This window comes from Geotrypetes seraphini, chromosome 3 (assembly GCF_902459505.1).
Source record: "Geotrypetes seraphini chromosome 3, aGeoSer1.1, whole genome shotgun sequence".
NCBI lineage: Eukaryota > Metazoa > Chordata > Amphibia > Gymnophiona > Dermophiidae > Geotrypetes > Geotrypetes seraphini.
The window spans coordinates 236,719,305-236,741,669 of NC_047086.1; positions in this window are offsets into that span (position 1 = coordinate 236,719,305).

The following is a 22,365-nucleotide window of genomic DNA, read 5'->3' on the forward strand; positions in this document are numbered from 1 at the left end:
ATTTTGTGGCTAGGTGTTGGCGATAGTTTTTCCCACCGTGCCCGCCTCTGGTTGGGGAAGGTGAGTAGTCTCTATAGGGGGGGGAGGGGAGGAACTCATTCCCAGTCAAAGGATGATGACAAAAATTGAGATGGTGAAGAGGGAATATGCTATTATGTCTGCTCATGTGTGGAACTACACGAGTGGAGGTAGGCTCCTAAGATACCACGGGTCCTGCTGGGGTGGGAGTTATTATGCTTCTGGGAAGTTGGGGTGGGTTTAGGTCAATACTGAGTAGCTCCACAGGGTTTTGACTTTGGTGTACTGAGCTGTTGATACAGTTATAAATTGATTTGTATTGAATTTTTACTTGTAGTTGTGATGCTCTGAAGCCCTTTGCCCACTAATGAAGGTATTGGTGAGTTATTTGGGGTGGGGTTGAGATTTAAGGGTCAATACGAAACTATGCGACTGCTGATATTTAAGTACTGAACAGTATAAACAGAGGCTCAAACCAGATGGACACACCAAGTGCATGGGTACCCTGAGGAGGTACAGTGCGTATCCATTGTTGTCTGGAGGTTGAAGCTGTTAACACAAAGTAAATAGCAGTTAAAAGTAATGACATGCCCTCTGGACAAGTCAAATATATATAAAAGGCACAAGTTTGCTAAACTAATTGATGTGCACAGTTTTCGGTGCTAGGATAAACTGTCATGGATCAAATGAAATATTTATGTTGTTTTCCTGCAGCAGTTCCATCGTATTAATTTGACATTTGGCTGCCTGCTTGTCATCAAAGCATAGCGGCACTGTGGTTACCAGTGATCCACAGCTCCCCATAGAAATTGGGTATTTGTGTATTAGATTTGTAACTCAACATGTGGAAGTATGAAAAGCTTCTTAGGTCTATTTGTTGAAAATCCAGGCAAATAAAATCTGAGGCCAAACTTTAAAACATGCCTTGCTCTTCTTTATTTGAAAACTAAATAGCTGGATTTTTTTTTTTAACACATAGCGGTTGCAACAAATTAAGTCCACAGTGTTCTTGAACCTCCGGTCTGCAGAAATTTCCTGCCGGTCTGCAGCCGGAACGTGCCTCAGGCCTGAGGAGATCAGTGCAAAAAGCTGTGGGCGGCGGCTCCTACGTGCGTCCTGCGCCGGAACCGGCAGCCTTCTCTCTGACGACGCAACATCAGAGGGAAAGCTTCCGGATGATGTGCGGGATGCGCGAGGAGCCGCCACATGTGGCTTTGTGCACTGATCTCCTCAGGCCCGAGGCACATTCCGGCCGTGAACCGGCAGTGAGGAAGAGGGAGCCAGTCGCAGGCAGTGAGGAAGAGGGAGCCGGCCGCGGGCAGCATAAAACAGCCAGGTGAGAGCGCTGGTATGTTTCTTGCAGAGGGGGAGGAAGACAAGAGAAACAACTGGCTTTCTCAAGGCGTTGTTTGTAAACAAGAGTGGGCAGGACTACCAGCCTCACCCAACTGCGGTGAGGAAGGGAAGGCACATGGAGGGAGGGAGACAACAAAGGTAGGGGGAATGATATTAATTTTAATTTTAGTAATTGAATTGTGTCAGTTTTGAGAATTTTCATCTGCTGTCTATATTTTGCACTGTTCAAGAAGAAATGCCTTTGTTACTATTTCTCTGGGGTTGAACTGCATGCAGAGTCTTGAATCTTAGGGTTTGAATATATTAGTAATTTTAGTTTGTGGTCCCATATTTGCATAGGGGTAATCTGTTCTGGTAGGAATGAATGTTGAGAAGCATACAGTGTGCTTTGTGTAGTTTAATTTTGTGGTTAACCATTATGTGTTGTTAATAAGATTATATTGTGTGTATATATAAAAAATGAATGGAAAAAATAGTGTTACAATTAGTACTATTATGGGGCTGGGTCTGGCCCATGACTTAGCCCAGTGCTCTTCAACCGCCGGTCCACGGACCAGTGCCAGTCCACAAAATAATTCTATTATTTCCGCCGGTCCATAGGTGTAAAAAGGTTGAAGAACACTGGATTAGGACATCAGACTAGGACATGGGATGTACAAGATCTGAATTTTAACAGAATTCTCTTTTTCCCCTAACAAAAGAAATACTTTGTGCAACAAGATTTGTCCATTTGTGCAGTCCTGTAGCTAACCATCAAGGGGAAAATAAACCCATATCTGATGCCCTGTTTTCATATTTCAAAAGATAAATCTACTGATGCAAAGTTATTAGTATCCTACCTTTCAATAGATGTACCTTGTCTCCTTTGGCTCTAGCAAAATCATTGATTGTTTCCTCAGGCATGAGATTCTGCATGAGAAGCTAATGCTTTAAAGATATCAGGGTTGGAGCACTTGGTCTGTCTTCTCCAGTGTGTTTTCAAATGGTTCACGAAAGTTGTGGGTTTCAAAAATGACTGCTCATCTTCACAGTACCATGCACAGGTATAGTCAGGATTGGTTTTCAAATGTTCAACCTATATGGGGAGTATAGGGTTCCATGCACAAAAGGATGCCGTTCCACTGTCTCCCTTCCACCTTTCCACACAATGCAGCAAGTGGACAAGAGAGGCACTTGGGATATTGATGCTAGACAGAGAATGAGGGAGAGAAAAGCTAGAAGGAGAGCCAGAAAGGAGAACACCATGCTGGAGCCACTGCCACCATTTTAGAGGAAGTGCAATAAATACATTGAGGAAAACTATGACTAACTTAATCTTGACAATGTACTTAAGAAAATCAGCTTTGGGGGCCCTTTTACAAAGCTGCAGTAAGCAATAGTGTGTGCTTACCATAGCAAAAACTGCTGTGCTGAGGCATACTGCGTTAATTTTAGAATATAATTACAATATAAAATGTCTTTTTTTGCATAGGGGGTGTGTCTGGGGGGGATAGAGAGTGGGCATATTCTGTGCTAATTGGTTAGCGTGCTAAGGGGGTGTGACAGATTAAGGAGTTTCCATCACCACCAGTCAGCAGGGAGCGCTAACATGAGAGACAAACTACAGGCCCCAGAGTACCCTGCACTTTAGAAGCTCACTGTTAAGTCAGAGGGGTGGGACTCAGTCAGGGAGGAGTACTTCTGCCCCAGACCAGAATCAGTCAGGGAGGTCCCTGAGAGAGAAAGAGGAACTCCCTGGTTCCCTAAAGATAAGGTAAGACAGAGCCTTGGAAATCAGAAGGGTGCCTTTGACTGAAGCTGCTTGGCTGAGGGAAGCCAACACCTTTTGTGTTTTTGTGTGAAGCAAACATAATATAAAGAAAGATTTTTGTTTATGAGAACTGTGACCTGAATACATTTTCTCCTGGAAGTCCGGGCCAGCCTGCCACACCAGCCTAGGCTATTATAAGACGTGCCTATAGTTAGGTACTTAAAGTTGGGCACCCTAATTTACCCTTTTATCAAGCTGCACTAGAGGTTTTAAGTGTGGGCTGGCGAGATAAGTGCTCCAACACTTATAGGAATTCTATGGGCGTCGGAACATTTACCGCACCAGTTCACGCTAAAAACCTCTAGCGCAGCTTGTTAAAAGAGACACTTAATTAGTAAATTGGCCTCAATAATGAACTTTAAGAAACTCATAATTTAAAAAAATATAAGATTTGATTGGGAGATAGGCACCTATCTTCTTAGGTACCTATCGCATGGCACCTAACATAAATGTAGGATGTTTTGGGGGGCGGAGAAAGACTCAAGCACTACTAGGCATGATTCGCTATAGGACTTAGGTGCCTATAATGTAGGCCTTTAAAACCTTGGACTACATTACAGGCGCCTAAGTTTTAAGTTAGGTGCTGCTAAGCACTATTCTGTAGTGCCTAAGTGTGATTGACATCCCTATCTTTTTTAGGCACCTATTACAAAATCTGGCCCTAACTGTTTAGGGCAGGGCTGCCCAAGTCCAGTCCTCGAGATCAATTGGCAGGCCAGGTTTTCAGGATATCCACAATGAACATGCTTGAGAGAGATTTGCATACCAAGAAGGCAGTGCATGAAGACTTACAAGATCATGAAGGGCATGGAGAAAGTGGAGAGGGACAGATTTTTCAAACTCTCAAAAACTACAAGAACGAGAGGGCACTCGGAAAAATTGAGGGGGGACAGATTCAGAACCAATGCTAGGAAGTTCTTCTTCACCCAAAGGGTGGTGGACACCTGGAATGTGCTTCCAGAAAGTGTGATACGACAGAGTACGCTACTGGGTTTCAAGAAGGAATTGGATGATTTCCTGAAGGAAAAGGGGATTGAAGGGTACAGATAGAGGATACTATGCAGGTCCTGGACCTGATGGGCTGCCGCGTGAGTGGACTGCTGGGCATGACGAACCTCATGTCTGACCCAGCGGAGGCACTGCTTATGATCTTATGTTCAAATCTCTCTCATGCATATTCATTGTGGATATCCTGAAAACCTGGCCTGCCAGTAGATCTTGAGGACCGGACTTGGGCAGCCCTGGTTTAGGATGTGCTTACCATGTTAGCTCTTATCAACTATATTACATAGATTACATAGAGTATGATGACAGAAAAGGGCTGACGGCCCAACAAGTTTGCCCACTCAAAGAACTCTCCCCTTAAAAGAACCCTCCCCCTAAGCATTTCCCCGGAGTGAACCCACATGTTTATCCCATCGTCCCTTGAAGTCGAGCATGTTGCTGGCTTTGACTACCTGAGGTGGAAGACCATTCCAAAGATCAACCACCCTTTCGGTGAAGAAGTTCTTCCTGATGTCGCCATGAAGTCTCCCACCCTTGAGTTTGAGCGGATGCCCTCTTGTTGCCGTGGGACCTGTAAGGAAAAAGATATCTTTTTCCACCTCAACACGGCCTGTAAGATATTTGAACGTCTCTATCATGTCTCCCTTCTCTCTGTGTTCCTCGAGAGAATATAATTGCAGCCTGCTTAGACGTTCTTCATATGGGAGATCCTTGAGTCCTGAGACCATCTTAGTGGCCATTCACTGAACCGATTCCATTCTCTTCACATCCTTTCGATAATGTGGCCTCCAAAACTGAACACAGTACTCCAGATGAGGTCTCACCATGGACCTGTACAATGACATTATAACTTCATTATATAATGCAGTTTATCGCAAACTGTGTTCCGTGGCACACTAGTAGGCCATCCGAGATTCCAGGTGTGCCGCGAGATGCCGGGGAGGAGGAGAGGTACCGGCGCCGACTGACTACCTACAGGACGTGCCTCTCGCTGGTGCAGGCACCTCTCCGTGCATCTTCCCTTCCAGCACCCCCCATTGGCGGCTCAGGGCCCCATCTGGAGGGCCTTTGCGCGGATGTCTATGTGATGACATCACACATGGGCGTGATGTCATCACGTCAACATCAGTGCACATCCGGATGCCTCGAGCCTCAGCCACCACATTTAGCATGCCATAGCGTCGGCAACGTTTGTGAAACACTGCATGTACTGGGTAGCAGGCTGATGCACTAATGGCTACACACTAATGTCAAAATTAGCGCCTGGCTATTAATTAAAAAAAATAAATAAATAAAAATTCAACTGTTTTATTTAGTGTTAAAAATGGCCATAGTATATGGGAAAGACCCACATAAGGATTTGCTAAGGCCACTTTTTACCACCAGAGATGGCAAGTCTCACTCATTAAGAGTGTGTGACGCTCATTTGAAAGCTTTCTCCTTCGCACATTCTTTAAACTCTATTTCTCACTCATCAGAGCTTCGGTACCGATGCACTGATCTTGATCACTGCTTTCATGAAAAGGAACCTTAGTAAACTAAGGGGGGAAAACTACAAGGGGCGCTAAGATGCCTATAGAATAGAATGGGTATCTTAGCATTTAGACCCAGATTCCCTATACAGCGCCAATATTGGTGGCATGTCAACCACGTGACAGCACCGTAGAAAGAATCACGCCTCAGAGACAGATAGGCGCCAGAAATGTAGGCCAGGGCTCTCCAGGCCTACATTTTCAGCATCTATCTATGTCATGAATCTATGTCTGTGGCATTTTATGGTGCCTAACACCAATTCCAGCATTACCCATGCCTAGGGTTACCAGTCATCTGGATTTACCCAGACATGTCCTCTTTTCAGAGGACATGTCTGGGCATCTGGATGGCTTTTCAAAACCCGTCACTTTGTCCGGGTTTTGAAAAGCTTCCAGCTCGGGAGGGAGGGCATCTGCGTAAGCGCGGACGCAATGCATGTGATGTCGCGCGCATGTGTGTGATGTCATCGTGTCACACCTGCGCATGTGTACATGCCCTCCCGATGCGACTCCCGAGCCAGAGAACAGGATGAGTGGGCGGGGACTGGGGTAGAACAGGGCGTAACTTGGGTGGGGCCAGGTGGAACGGGGTGTGGCCATGGGTCTGGATTTTACTTGAGTAAAATCTGGTAACCCCAGCCACGTCCATAGTGGCATTAAGCACTGTAAAGCGCCTATATAGGCACAATTCCAGTGCCTTTTACTTGGGCACTGGTAGGCGCTTTAATTTTACTGTTTTTTTGCCATTTTAAATGGTGTTTCTCAATTAACTTAGGCGCCGGTAGGACACCTACTGGTGCCTAAGATTTGGTGCTTTTTACAGAATATCCCCTTTAGTGTGTGCTAATTGTTAGCGTGTGCTAAATCAGTTAGGACCCCTTGATGAATTCCCCCCTAAGTGGTCCTACCAGTAAGAAGACATCTACCTACTGCTTCCCCTTATACCAGGGATCTCAAAGTCCCTCCTTGAGGGCCTCAATCCAGTCAGGTTTTCAGGATTTCCACAATGAATATGCATTGAAAGCAGTGCATGCACATAGATCTCATGCATATTCATTGGGGAAATCCTGAAAACCCGACTGGATTGCGGCCCTCAAGGAGGGACTTTAAGACCCCTGCCTTACACTGTCCCTTTTTCCTTTACTACAAAAGTACATGTGCTCTGAAACTGATATACATACTTTAAACTACTAGGCTAGTGGTCTCAAGCTCGAAGCCCTTGGTATGTTTATCATAATCACAAAAGTAAAATAAAACAGTTTCTTGATCACATGTCTCTTTAGCTATAAATTACAATATTATTATTAAGACTTGGCCAAAAGGAAAGATTTATAAACTATAAACAGTTTTACCTCATGCACAGTTGTCATTTCTTTAATAAGACATTAACTATTTTTTTTCTGAGGCCCTCCAAGTACCTACAAATCCAAAATGTGGCCCTGCAAAGGGTTTGGGTTTGAGACCACTGTACTAGATGGAAGACAATTTTCAGCTCTAAAAATTTATCCTACTTTGTCTGTACTCTTCCAGAGCCTACATAGAAAAGCCAATATCATTTAAATGCTGCCCTGATTAATTTGCAAAGTAATACTATAAATAAATCTTCTAGATTTATACTCTGAATGTACCAAAAAAAAAAAAAATCTCACTCTTTGGGGTGGTTCACACTTGGCATCTCTGTAAAAGGGCCCTTAAGAATTTACTTTTAAGAAATTTATGACAGAAGAAAATTCATCACATTCCAAGATGATCAATTATTCCAGTTCACTCCTAGCATCTACAGTATAAGGTGTATGGGAGCAATTCTTTTTATTTCTTCTTCATTCTCATGCTGTCCCAGCTGCACCAAATTGTTGAATTGCTCTCATAATTCACTGTAGGGCAACTTTCTTTGAGTTTAGTTCTGAGCGTATTATTGCACTAAAATATTTCACTTCAGATTTTTTCCTGTTACTTAGACTCTTGCCATCCAAATCTATTTGGCTGATTGTTGCATATTGTACAATATTTATTCCCTGATTGTTGAATATTATACAGTATTTATTTCCTGTCTCCTTTAAGGGTAAGATTGTGCTCTTGGACTACAAAATGATAATTGTAGTTCTCTGTTGTAGGCTCCTTCTGAGCACCACAGGTATAGCCAGACACCCAATTTTGGGCAGGCCTGGGCCCCAGTTGGGTGGGTAGAAGATCCCATCTCTCCTTCTTCCACCTCTTAGATGTGCTGCCAATGGATGAGCCTGAGCCCAAAGTGGATGGGCCTGGGACCACTCATCGCTACGCCACTGGAGGCGGGGCTGAAAATTAGTAGATGTCCCGTTTTGAGGAAAAAAATAAATGGTAATGTTAAGTATTACCTCTCAGCATGTGCTGAACTTATTCTCCCAGCTCCCTAACCCCAAGGAACATGCTGGTTGAGAGTAGATCCAGTTTGCAGAAGGCACAGTTCTTTACAAGAAGCTATACTGTAAGTTTTATTTCTCTTATTTTGATTTCTACATTAAAGAAGATTTGCTTAAGAACTGAGAATCCATTCTGGTATTGTTATATAACTACAGTATTGGGGTTTAACTGCCTGATAATATCTATGAAGAGATCAGAGCAGTGGCAAACATACTGGAGTCTGTACGCTCATCTTTACAGGTCTATGGCCTGGATTTACTAAAAGTGGTCATGAAGATACTGTGGGTCGCTATGGGCCAATTTTTTTGGCTGATTCCAAACGGTAATCAATGTTCAAATGTTCAATGTTCCCATGCAAATAAGTTTTGCGGAGGTCTGTCATAATCCTATCAATGGCCAGAAGCTCAAACCACCAGACCGATATTCAACACTCCATCACTCCAACATGGGGAAGAAGACTAACAAACCCCAGGACCAAACCTCACCCTCACCCTAGATATCTCATCTACCCAATAACGACCCACAACCCTCAAACAGAGCTCTCCACACTTACATGTGTCTACTTAAACATCAGAGCGGTAGGCCCAAAAACAGAACATATCAAAAACTGGATATTAAATGAAAACCTAGATTGCCTCTTCCTCACAGAAACCTGGCTAACATCAGACACAGATCCCAGAATAACTGAAGTCTGCTCACAGGGATACAAAATAACTGGTCTGCAGAGAGAAAAAAAAGAGGAGGAGGACTAGAAATCTTAATCAAAGAATCCCTAACCCTAAATATACTTGAAAAAACATCTACCCCATACATGGACCTTCTAGCATGCCAACTCTCATGCTCCACACTAAAAGGTTCACTAATCTGCATGCTCTGCTACATAACACCAGGAAACTAGGCCACAGTAAGACCTGAACTTGAAGACTTCATATACAGAAACTCACTAACAGCAATCTACAACCTAATCCTAGGAGATCTAAACCTACACATTGAAGACCTATCATTCAAACAAGTAGATAACTTCCTTTTATTTCTCGATGCCTTATCATTCCAGATTTTAGCCCCACAAACCACTCATGAGAAAGGTCACCAACTTGACATCGCAGCCTTCATGACCCATCAACCATCTCTATCAGAAATTCATACATCTAATGGAATATGGTCCCGATCCCTCTGGTCAGACCACTACACATACTCCTTTAACATCAACTGGACCAAAAACAAAACCACACCAAAATCCAAAAAAGTAACCTACACCTCACGCATACACATCGTGCCAATCAAATTCTGGAATAAAATAGACGATACAATACAGGAATGCAACCCCAAAAACTTCATTTCACAATGGTGCAAACTGAGCACTCACACCCTTGATGAACTAGCCCCATTACAAACCAAAACTAGAACCAGCAGATATCAGACCAATGGTTTGACAATGAACTACTCCTACTCAAAAGACAATGTAGACGACTAGAAAGAAAATGGAGAAAAACTAACCTAGAACATACAAAAACCGCCTGGATAAAACTAAACAAACAATACAAACTACAACTAAAGGATTTGAGAAAAACACACTATACCAACTTAATAGGCACAGAAACTCAAGACACCAAAAAACTATTTCAAATACTAAAAGATCTAACTGACACCAAACCCTACCTGACCACTAACAATACCCCCCCAGCCACCCTCCTAGCAGAACACTTCATGAACAAAATTACAAATGCCAGAGCTACCCTCAATGGTACCCCAACCCACCTAAAAGAAATCACAATACCCCCCACAGAAAAAGAATCAACTGCAGCAGACAGAACATGGTCTCAATTCCCCAACATACAATGGTCCAACCTTAACAAATTCTACAGAAAGTACAGCCACGCATCATGTGATCTCAACCACTGCCCACCATATCTCTTAAAAACCTCCAGCATGAAATTCTGTGCCCTACTCCAATGGATACAAACCATGCTTACAAATGGCCTCTTCCCAACTGACCTCAGTGAAATCGTTGTCACACCGATCCTAAAAGATCCTAAAGGAGCACCAGATCAACCATCCAATTACAGACCCATCACCTCAATACCTCTCTATGTCAAACTAACAGAAGGGCTAGTTGCCAAACTCCTCACCAACTATCTGGAAGATCACAACATACTCCACTCCACGCAATTCGGCTTCAGAACCAACTTCAGTACAGAGACACTACTAGGCTCCCTTGTTGACACAGCTAGACAACACTTCAGCACAGGCAAAAAATGCTGCTCATACAACTGGATCTGACCACAGCATTTGACCTGGTAGACCATAACATCCTACTGCAAATTTTGGACACAATAAGTATCATTGATAAGGTATACTCATGGTTTGAAGGATTCTTCAAATCCAGAACCTACAGAGTAAAGTTAGATGAAGAAAAATCAGAACCTTGGTCCAATCCCTATGGCGTACCCCAAGGATCCCCACTATCTTCAATCTCTATACTGCCTCCCTCGGTGCCTGCCTGTACAAACTAGGCCTAACCTCATATAGCTATGCAGATGACATCACCATTCTCATATCTTTTGATCAACAGAAGCCCTCTATGACAGACACACTACACCGAACTCTAGAAACAGTAGTTAACATGGATAAGAGATCATAAACTGAAACTGAATCCAGACAAAAAAAAATTCATCCTCCTCGAAAATAACAAAGTCTCAACCATAACCAATATAGAAATTACCTCAATCAATTACCCCATTAAACCCACCCTAAAACTACTAGGAATGATGATAGATAGATGCTGCACCATGCAACCACAATACAGAAATCATTCGCAGTTATGAGAAACTTAAGACAAGTTTGAAAATTCTTCGATAGAACACAATTCCGGCTCTTAGTACAATCCCCAGTCCTAGGTCTTTTAGACTACTGCAATATTCTCTACCTCCCCTGCCCAGCAATAATGATAAAACAACTACAAACAATCCAAAACAAAGCACTGAGACTTATCTATTCACAGAGGCATACCTCAATTCACACTGGCTTCCAAGTCCGGCAAGAATACTATTCAAATTCTACTGTCTACTATTTAAAACCATAAACGGCGATAGCCCAACCTAGCATCAACCAGACATAGGAAAACCCACACTCCATTCACGTACCCTCCAAACAAAGAAGTCAAATGGTACAAACTATATGATGGCCTCCTAGCCACACAAGCAACAAAACTCAACAACCAAATCTCCAATCTACTAATTATGACTCCAGACTACAAAACATTCAGAAAATTCTTTTGTAATCCGCCTTGAACCGCAAAGCAATGGTGGAATAGAAATCTCTAATGTAATGTAATGTAATGTAATGTAATCCTATGCCATGTCAGCAAATTTGATCATATTACCCCACTGTTTGTTCAAAACCATTGGCTTTCTGTCCAAATCAGGGTTCAGCTCAAAATGCTGACCTTAACACACCAAGCCATTTACACTGGCTGTCTACTATATCTAGCCCCTCATTAATCCTTACTCCTCATCATGCTTCTTGTGCTCCTCTAATGGACTCAAACGGGCCATATCATTGGTGGCCTCTTCATGCCTAGACTTTACCAAATAGTGTGCCAATGACTGTTGCTGTTTTCCGGGTCTCGCTGCGAATGGGTAGGTAGAACCGACATTTCAGCCATTATGCTGAGGCTTTCTTCAGAGTATGCTGTGAGGTTTTTATATACAGTGGGTCCACTAACCTGATTGAGAACAGGGAAAGTTTGTTGGTAACAAATTTGAATTTTGACGGGAATGTCCATAGGACACAATTTTAAATTCGGGGGGGGGGGGGGGAGTCTGTGGTCACATTTTTTTTTCTTAAATTTTGATAGAAAAAAATGGGGGAATGGAAACTTTTAGATGGAGGGAGAAGGTGTTTGTCCTCAGCCCCAGTCCTTTTTGCACTGAATTTCATTTGGATGAGCAGTTGCCATGCTTTGTTTATAGAAAGCCCTTTATATCTATTGAAGTTATTGGGGTTTCTTGCTATCTCTATTGCCTCCTTGATTCTTCTCGGCTACCAGCAGTCTTCTTTCTCCAGGACTTTTGTGTTCTCAAATTGAATTGTATGACCAGTTTTCCTGCCTTGGAGGGAACCCAAACAACAGCAACAATCATGACACCCAGCAGTGGAAGCCTAAGAGAACAAATATTGCGCCTTCTTTTTTCAGACACTGATGCTCTGCAGTGTGCTACCTCATATTCTGCAGAGTGAGTCCTTCGATACTAAATTTAAACCAGCTTTAAAATCCCTTTCTTTACTAAAGTGTTTGATGGATCCTAGGGGCCTGATTCTGTATAGGATGCCGGTATCGGCTGCGGTCTAAGAAGTGGCCGCCAATCACATGTCAATCACGCAGCAGCATCTTATTCAGAATCAGGTCTGCACTGCCGGACAGATGCCTTAAATGTAGGCCAGCATCCCCATCTACGGGGACATGAACTGAGGCTTAAGCCTGCCCAAGGCCACTTCAGGTGAAGCCACGCCCACGCCTTGGGCATGCTTAAGTATACCTGCACCACAGATGCCTTCCTCAGCAGCATTTAAAAAAAAAAACATATGTCCCTATTGGTTGCCAGACGCTGCCTATAATCGGGCTGCATAGTTTGAGAATCAGCCCTTAGATGTCCAGGGTGGTAACTGGCCCAGGATCATTGCCTGCTACCAGCATTCCCCTCTCCGACTTAACAGTCTATCTACCTACTTCTTTCCTGCTGAATCGTAGCATTTGGCTCTTATTCCTAGTCTATCAATTGTGAACTGAATTGACTTGCTCTACATGAAAGGCAGCATATTTAAATGCCTTCAAGTGGATGTGTAGATGTGAGGAGCAAAACTGAAAACCCTGCCGAAGTGGGAATAGGAATGCCACACAGTTTGCAGTGCTAGCAATAAATACATTCTCTCTCTTTCTCGGCTATTTTCTCATTTGTCAGAGTTCTTTCAAATTGGGTGACAAATAACCCTTCTAGGTTTTACAAGTACTCTCTGGAGCAAGAATGTTTCCATTACACTCTCTGGAAATACTGCAGCTTTAATGTACTTTACTTTTTTTTTTTAAGGAATTGACTTGTGATTACATTGGACCTGCATGATGAGGTTTTCTCTGGTTTTCTTCTAGATATATGATTGCAGTTTGCTTGCTTGCAATGCAATAATTTATGAGTATACTTGTATGCTTGTTTCATTTGTAGGTCTCTATGTCTCGAGCATTTCAGATGTGCCCAGGCTTGTTGCGAACAGAGTTGGACAAGGACAAGTTTCAACACTAGCTGTATTTTTACTTGGTGCCACATTTACAAAGTCCCAATGTCAGACACTTCCAGACAAAATAGCAAGGAACGCCTCACCCTAAATCTTAAGACCAGAGCATTGAGCTGAAGCTCTTAGGCCTACTTTCACTATGGGGCTCATTTTCAAAGCAGACGGATGCTTCAAAATGACAAAAAAAAAAAAATCCATCTGCTAAAAATGTCCAAATCCCAATTTCGAAAAGTCAGAATTTGGACGTTTCACACTGCAGTTTGTCCAAATAGCAAGAAGGTATGTTGTGCCATGTTTTGGATGGGACTAGAGAGGCCCCAAAAATAGGACGCCCAACAGCAATTTTTGAAAAGGAAGAAACGTCAGTATTTAAAAAGCATGTTTTAAGCTACACCTGTTTCAGGCACATCTAAGTTAGAAAAAGTGCTCTGATAAAGCAGTTGACCACTGGAGTGATTAAGGTATGACCACAGCTTAATCCCCCACTGGTTGGTATGCCTATCCCTCTCCCATGAAACAGGAAAGGAAAACCAGGCTGTATGTCAGCTGCAGGTATTATGGCCATTCTAAACAAAGCCCCAACCAGGTCAGAGAGGTAGATTAGTAGTTAATTCAGTGGGCTATGAGCAAAGGGACCCAGATTCAAATCCCACTGTAACTCCATTAAATTTTTTTTCCTGGGGCTCCCTCCAGGAACAAAAAAATACTTACTGTACTTAGAGATATAAGACACCTGCAAGCATGAAGGTTATTGAAGTGGTGTACATTTACAAAAAAGTAACAGTTGTTTGCTGAGCTACGTGAGATGAGGACGCCATTGGTTGTGAGTTTTTGATTGTCAGCTCCATGGACCTATCAGGGACAGGGGCTCTTGATTGGAGAGTGTCAAGTGAAAGACGCCATGATGCCACTGTGAAGATCAGACTCTACTATGAAGAAGTAGCCACAGAACTGTAAGTAAGATTGGTTGTTACAGTCCATGTATTTTATACATCACAGACAGCTAAAATTTTGATGTCTTGTGCAGGATCAGAAGAAAATCCCTTAAATATATTAAGTTTTTCTAGTGGCATTCTAAGTCAGAGTAATTATTTAAATTCATGGAAGGTTTTTATGCCATTGATGCACTGCTTTGTGAAACCAATGTATGCTAGCACACCATAGCAAGGTAGAGCAGGATTGCTCACCTTAAGTCTGAGGCTTTTTCCTCCATGTTTGCAGTGGCGTAGCAAGGGTGAGTAGCGCCCGGTATGGGGGCGCCCCTCCCCTGCCCCCCACTTCTTTCTGACACCCCCCCCCCCGCCACACACGCACCCCCTTACCTTTCCCTATACCTCTTCAATTTTGCTGCCCGCATCGTGTCTTCTCTCCCTCTCACGTCACTTCCTAGGCATGGGACCTGGACGTGATGTCAGAGAGAACCGACAACAATACGGGCAACAAGTTCATGATGCTGCACGCACCGGGAGAATTGACGAGGGAAGGGAAGGGGCACGCGGCAGGGTAGATCGGGAAGGAGTGGGGGTGTGGAGAGAAGGATGGGTGCCAGCGCCCCAACCAAGATGGCTCCTGGGGCAGTCCACTCCCCTTCTTACTACGCCAATGCATGTTTGTCATAGAATTCTCCTATGTTTGATCAAGCACTAAGATCCTGAAGGTGTACTGAAGAGTAGGGAGGGTTTTTAAAAAAATCTTTGTCAGATAGTGTCCTCCACTACCTTTGCTACTGTGAATGTTATTATATGATAATGACAACATTAATGCATGGCCATTAATTCAGAAAATGGAAAATTGTCCATTTTCTGGCTGCGGTAGAAATGACCTTAGTGCACAGGAAAGACCCATGTAAAGGCACGCTAAGGCCACTTTCTACCGTAGCTTTGTAAAACTGTCATGGTCTGAAAAAACATATTTGATGCATAAAGGATAAACGCCAGCTTGAGCTCTGATCAGTCAAACCAAGAAGCACTAGCTTGCTCAATTATATGCAGTACATGCCTTTTATTTGCATCAGGAACCCTGGAGCCATATTTATTCTTGAATCCTGGTGCAGGAACCTTGATTCACTGTACCACTTCCATTGTTTCACATGAGAATAAATTGGATAGGTTTATCCTTTTTATATTTTTGTTTAAGCAGACATGTTAACTGGATATAAATCTTATACTTATATTCCTATCATATAATGACCTAAATGAATTTACAAATCATTCCCTTACATTTTTTATTTACATTACTTTTATTTCTGTTTCACAGACTATTATGCATAGATATAAACATTAGATTTCCACCTAAGTTTTGCTGACAGGGTCATACTCCTGAGTCCTGGGTCTAGGGTTTGCAGTATCTAGTTCTCGATTTACACGAAGGCCCACATTCTCAAGTGCTTGGCACCAACTTTTTTTCATTTAAAAAATTTTTTTATTGAAATTATTTTTTTTTTTTAGTTCAATCATTTTTATTAATATTTTTGTTACAGAATATAACAGACAGTGACCACGTGGTCACTGTCTGAAATTTTAACATAAGAAATGTACATAAGTATATTAAAACCAAGGAAATCTTCAGCTTCCAACTTCCTTACATTCTACAAGTCCATAAATGATAGTGTTATGGAAGTGGATCATATTCCTTTACAGTATAATAGTGCCATTGATTCCCATCATATCTCTGGTCTTGAGAAGATGTGCAGATTAAAAACTATATGGGCTCTTTCTCAGTTAACCTTTCAAGGTAAATTTATACCAATAAATAACTTGAAACATATTTTGGATTACTCTGATTCTGTTTTACAAAATTGGCAAGAGTTCTCAGAATCTCTTAACGACTTAACAACCCCATGGAGGTAGAAGGCGCCTACTTTATATAACTTCTCTAAGCTCACCCAGTCTCTTTTAATAGGAAAAAAGAGAGCTTCCAAATTATATAAAACTATGCGAGAAGTGAAAAGCGAAGTGGTTATCCCCTTTGACGACCTCTGGGTGGAAGAACTGAATTTAATCCCTGATGAAATAAATTGGAACTCCTTATGGTCTCTATCAGCTCGGCCCACCATGTCAGTGTCAATTTGTCAATCTACTTTTTTTGTTTTGCATAGGGCATATTTGACCCCTAATAAAATAGCCAAATTTAAACACTCAATCTCATCAGGGAAATGCTGGTTCTTGCCATGCACAACCTGGCCTCTTAAACATCTCCTTTATAAATGTCATAACGTATATTTGTTCTGGTCAAGTGTATGGCCTAGAATTCTTTCTATAACTCATTCAGACATTGGTTTGCCTATCTCTTATAGGGCCATTATTTTGCACTCCTCGAACCCAAATATCTCAATTCCATCAAAATTCTTTAAAATATTTGACACTATGATAGCTCTGGCTATCCATCACATTGCCTGCACTTGGAAAGACAATTCTAATCTCAGTTTTCATGAATGGTGGAATTATTTGTGTATTTGTTCATGATGCTGCGCGCACCGGGAGAATTGAAGAGGTACGAGGGAAGGGGCGTGCGGCAGGGTAGATCGGGAAGGAGTGGGGGGTGGAGAGAAGGATGGGTGCCGACGCCCCAACCAAGATGGCTCTTGGGGCAGTCCACTCCCCTTCTTACTACGCCAATGCATGTTTGTCATAGAATTCTCCTATGTTTGATCAAGCACTAAGATCCTGAAGGTGTACTGAAGAGTAGGGAGGGGTTAAAAAAAAAAAAAAAAATCTTTGTCAGATAGTCGTGAACATGAACTCGTAGGCCTTGAGCATGCTCAGATGCTCAAGGCCTAGCAGAAGAGGAGGCCGATCTTCGGGCACCGGCACCAAGCACAGGACATGCTTGTGCCGGTGCCCAGATGAGATTAAGAAACATCGGGGGGGGGGTGGTGCCAGATCGTGGCGGGAGGTGCCGGATTGCGTCGGGGTGGTGCCGGATCGTGGGGGGAGGGTGCTGGAATGTGGGGGGGGCGCTCGTAAATCGAGCCATGCTCATAAATCGAGGCACCTACCTTATACTCCAATTGACTTCCTTGAACCTTGCATGATGAACAAGAATTTTGTTCCTGTTTTAATGCAATGTTTTACATATAAGTTAATGTATGGAAGTTAGACTAAACATCTTTAGTCTCACTGACAAGAATATAAGGCATAAATGAAGAAATGTAAATAACGGAGAGATCAGGTCATTTTAAATTTCATTTTTACTTTAATTTTTGCATAATTAAATTGCAACAGAATTAGACAGATTTGTTAGATAGCTACAAATCACAACAGCAAATTGCTGCAGTTGGTGAAATATTTGCTACTGCCAGATTTTAACTTGTGAAATTGGCACTACAATACTCCCCCGAAATCTGCGGGGATTCCATTCCAGGAACCCCCGCGAATTTTGAAAAACCGCAAATGCAGTTTTTTTGCCTGTCAAATGGCACGGGAGGCAGTAGAGGGCAGCTGGAGCGCCGGTGGGTGAAGATAATCACTTGCAATCTTCTCTGACCGCCTCTTCCTGTAGTTTCAAGTTCAAGTTTCAAGTTTATTTAGATTTGATGAATCGCTTATTCAAATTTGCTAGAATAAAATAAATATACATTTTGACGTAATAGTTAAACTTTAACAGTAATGGGTTGGACCGACAAACTGATTGATACACAAGGGAAGGAGGGATAAAGTTACAATTCAATGCTTTAAAGTAGAAAAAGAGTCATGGAAGAAAAAAACATTAGGGAGGGAATATTATAATCCTTAAAGGTTAGTACTTTATCATTTAAGTATAATTTAAAGGTTAAAAGCATCTTTAAAAAGGAAAGTTTTTAAATTATTTTTAAAATGTCTAAAATCCTTTTCGTCTCATATATTGGGGCAAAGTATTCCAGAGTTGGGGGGCCATCACCGAAAACATATCGTGTCGTCTAGTTCCGATGACTTTCAAAGAAGGGACTGCCAAAAGCTTTTTAGCAGTAGATCGGAGGGAACGTGATGTATTATAAGGAATAAGCATTCTGTTAATAAATTGTGGTTCATTGGTAGACAAGGTTTTAAATACTAAGAATAATATTTTAAAGGTGATACGGTGATTTATTGGAAGCCAGTGTGAATTGATCAGAAAAGTCAGGCTACACCAGGGGTCTCAAAGTCCCTCCTTGAGAATCACAATCCAGTCGGGTTTTCAGGATTTCCTCAATGAATATGCATGAGATCTATGTGCATGCACTGCTTTCAATGCATATTCATTGGGGAAATCCTGAAAACCCGACTGGATTGCGGCCCTCAAGGAGGGACTTTGAGATCCCTGGGCTACACCAATCAGGAGTTGCTTTGACACACAGCTCCTGATTGATGTAGCCCGACTTTACTACAGGAAGAGGCGGTCGGAGCAGACCGCGAATGAGTGAGTCCACGATTTGTGAACCACAAATTTGCAGGGGAACACTGTATATGAAAATGAAATACTAACAAGCGGAAAATCAGGACCTGATTCTATAAATGGTGCCTACATTAGGCACCCATATCAGTGACACTTAGCAATGCCTTAACTGAATTCTGCATGCAATCTAAATTTTCCTAATTGGCTTAATTGGCATGATAATTGACCACCCTATTAAAAAAACAAATTACTCACTTACCGTCCACAGCTGGAAAACTTCGGAACTCGTTTTGGAATCTTCTACCCGGCCCGCATGAGAGTCACATTTCAAAATTCCACTAAACACTACACCAACCTGAAGGACTTAGCTGAATTCATCGAAAAACCAAAATCTGACACCGATCAGCAAGGCTTGACAAGTGGCGGCAAAACTTTTGTCCTGACACGTAATGTGGAGTGCCCTGCTTGCAGCTTTTGTTTTTCCTGATGATGATTTTGATTATCTGTCTTGTCTTACTAACTCTGTTCACCTACTATATGCAATCTGATTTTCTTCCTGTCTCTCATGTACTGCTAATTTATTGCTTATTTATCTAGCCCTCTGCTATTAATCATGACTGGGAACATACATGGCACTCCCATTTGCTGTGATCTGGGCTGTTTCCCTCGAAGCCGGCTCATAGTAACCTTTCAAAACAAAACATTCCCACCAACCAGCTTTTATCGATAAACTTCTAATTCCATATGCATCCTGTAGGACTCTTAGATCTAGTAATCAAAATCTCCTCATCATTCCCTCGATAAGAGAACTCTTCTGTGACATTACTCGCACATTCATTTTCTGTTGCCAACCTGCTGACCTTTGCCTAGAAAACTCTTTAGATAAATTTAAAATCAAACTCAAAACTTTCCGTTTTAAAGATGCATATACCTTATAAACCCTAATTTCCACAACTATTGTTCCTCTTTCGTAAAACCTCTATGACAATCAAAAAAACTTCTTTCGAAGCAACCCCCTCTTATCCAATTGTACTTCCCTTCCCATTTTGCCTCCCTTTATTTTGATGTATTCAATAACTCTCCTCTCTCGTTGTTTCCCTTTTGAATCATGTACGTAAATGCATAAGTGCTTCCCTTTTGAATCATGTACGTAAATGCATAAGTGCTTCCCTCCTTTTAGCTTAGTCATGTTTTTATTTTCAGTTTTTTAATTTTTAAGCTCTATTTTATTGTTAACCGTTTAGATACTTGTATGATAAACGGTATATAAAAAATAAAGAAAACTTGAAACGTTGTATATTTATTATTATAGGATCTTCTTCTGGCTATTACTTAATTGTGTTGTTGGTCCCTTTACAGGCCTTATTGAAGTCATCATCATTTTGCTTAATATATTAGTGTGTTTGACCAGTCTGTCTTTTGCAACTTCAATCCTTGCCTCACGATGCTTACTTAATCAATTATGCCATTATTAATGCTTATTGATTTGGAGGTTAATATCATGTGATAACTGCTGTAATAATAGATATCTTAATTTGTTACGCTACATTACATCTGTTGTTGCAACTGCTGATTTGTTTAAATGCCCATTGTGGTCTCCTTTTTATATGCTGTTTGAGCTAGGGCGACTTCTACTAATTTCATTATAATTATTAATTCCATGCCTTTTTGTATTACTATCGTACTGCTGCCTAAAGCTGGGTTTGATCTGTACAACTTGCTACTTAATAATTTATAAGAACATAAGAATTGCCACTGTTGGGTCAGACCACGCGGCGCCCTTAGGTCAAAGACCAGTATTCTAAATGAGTCCAGCCTCACCTGTGTACGTTCCAGTTTAGCAGGAACTTGTCTAACTTTGTCTTGAATCCCTGGAGGGTGTTTTCCCCTATAACAGACTCCAGAAGAGTGTTCCAGTTGTCTACCACTCTCTGGGTGAAGAAGAACTTACTTACGTTTGTATGGAATCTATCCCCTTTCAGCTTTAGGGAGTGCCCTCTCAATCTCCCTACCTTGGAGAGGGTGAACAATCTGTCTTTATCTACTAAGTCTATTCCCTTCAGTACCTTGAATGTTTCGATCATGTCCCCTTTCAGTCTCCTCTTTTCAAGGGAGAAGAGGCCCAATTTCTCCAATCTCTCACTGTATGGCAACTCCTCCAGCCCCTTAACCATCTTAGTCGCTCTTCTCTGGACCCTTTCGAGTAGTACCATGTCCTACTTTATGTATGGCGACCAGTGCTGAACACAGTACTCCAGGTGAGGGTGCACCATGGCCTGATACAGTGGCATAATAACCTTCTCCAATCTGTTCATGATCCCCTTCTTTATCATTCCTAACATTCTTTTCGCCCTTATCGCCGCTACCGCGCATTGCGCAGACAGCTTCATCGACTTGTTAATCAGAACTCCCAAGTCTCTTTCCTGGGAGGTCTCTCCAAGTACCGCCCCGGACATCCTGTATTCATGCATGAGATTTTTGTTACCAACATGCATCACTTTACATTTATCCACCTCATTTGCCATGTCAATGCCCATTTCTTGAGCTTGATTATGTCATGTTGCAGATCTTTGCAATCCCCATGTGTCTTCACTACTCTGAATAACTTCGTATTGTCTGCAAATTTAATCACCTCACTCGTCGTACCAATGTCACTGGTGATGCTCTTCCAGTCTTAGTATTGTCTATTTACCCCCACTCTCTGTTTCCTTTGCTCCAGACAGTTTTTAATCCATGTGAGTATTTCACCCTCGATTCCATGGCTTGCAATTTTCCGAAGTAGACGTTCATGTGGAACCTTGTCAAACGCCTTCTGAAAATCAAGATATACAATGTCGATCAGGTCACCCTTGTCTATCTGCCTGTTTACTCCCTCAAAGAAGTGCAGCAAGTTCGTCAAACACGCCCTTTTAACTTTCAAAACAATACAAACACACACCCCAGTATTCATTGACAGACTTCTAATCCCATATGACCCACCTAGAGCCCTTAGATCCACTTCTCAACATACTCTTAGTGTCCCATCTCTAAGGATAATAGGTACTCACCGTACCACAATCTTCTCGGTAACTGCGCCTATGATTTGGAATTCTCTTCCTATATATATAAGATCCGAACAAAACATACAAAAGTTCAAAAGCAATCTAAAATGTTTTCTTTTTAAGGATGCCTATAATTGACTATTTGACTTAGTCCAGCAAATTTGTTAACTTTTCCCTACCCTAATGTACTTTCCTTTTATGTATCTTTCCTCGATAAATATTGTAGTTCTCCCCTCCCTCCCCTCCCACTGTACCACTAAGGTCTTAATAGTTAAGTAAGAAAACTGTCTGACTTATTTGTTTGTCTATAAAAGTTTTTATTATCATTGTACAACGTTTAGTATCCTAAGATAAGCGTTTAATCAAATATATGAATAAACTTAGAAACATAGAAACATAGAAAAAAGCGGCAGAAAAGGGCTATAGCCCACCAAGTCTGCCCATTCCAAGTATCCTCCCCCCTGAGTTTACTCCCTTAAAGATCCCACGTGAGTATCCCATTTTCTCTTAAAATCCGTCACACTGCTGGCCTTTATCACCTGGAGTGGGAGTCTGTTCC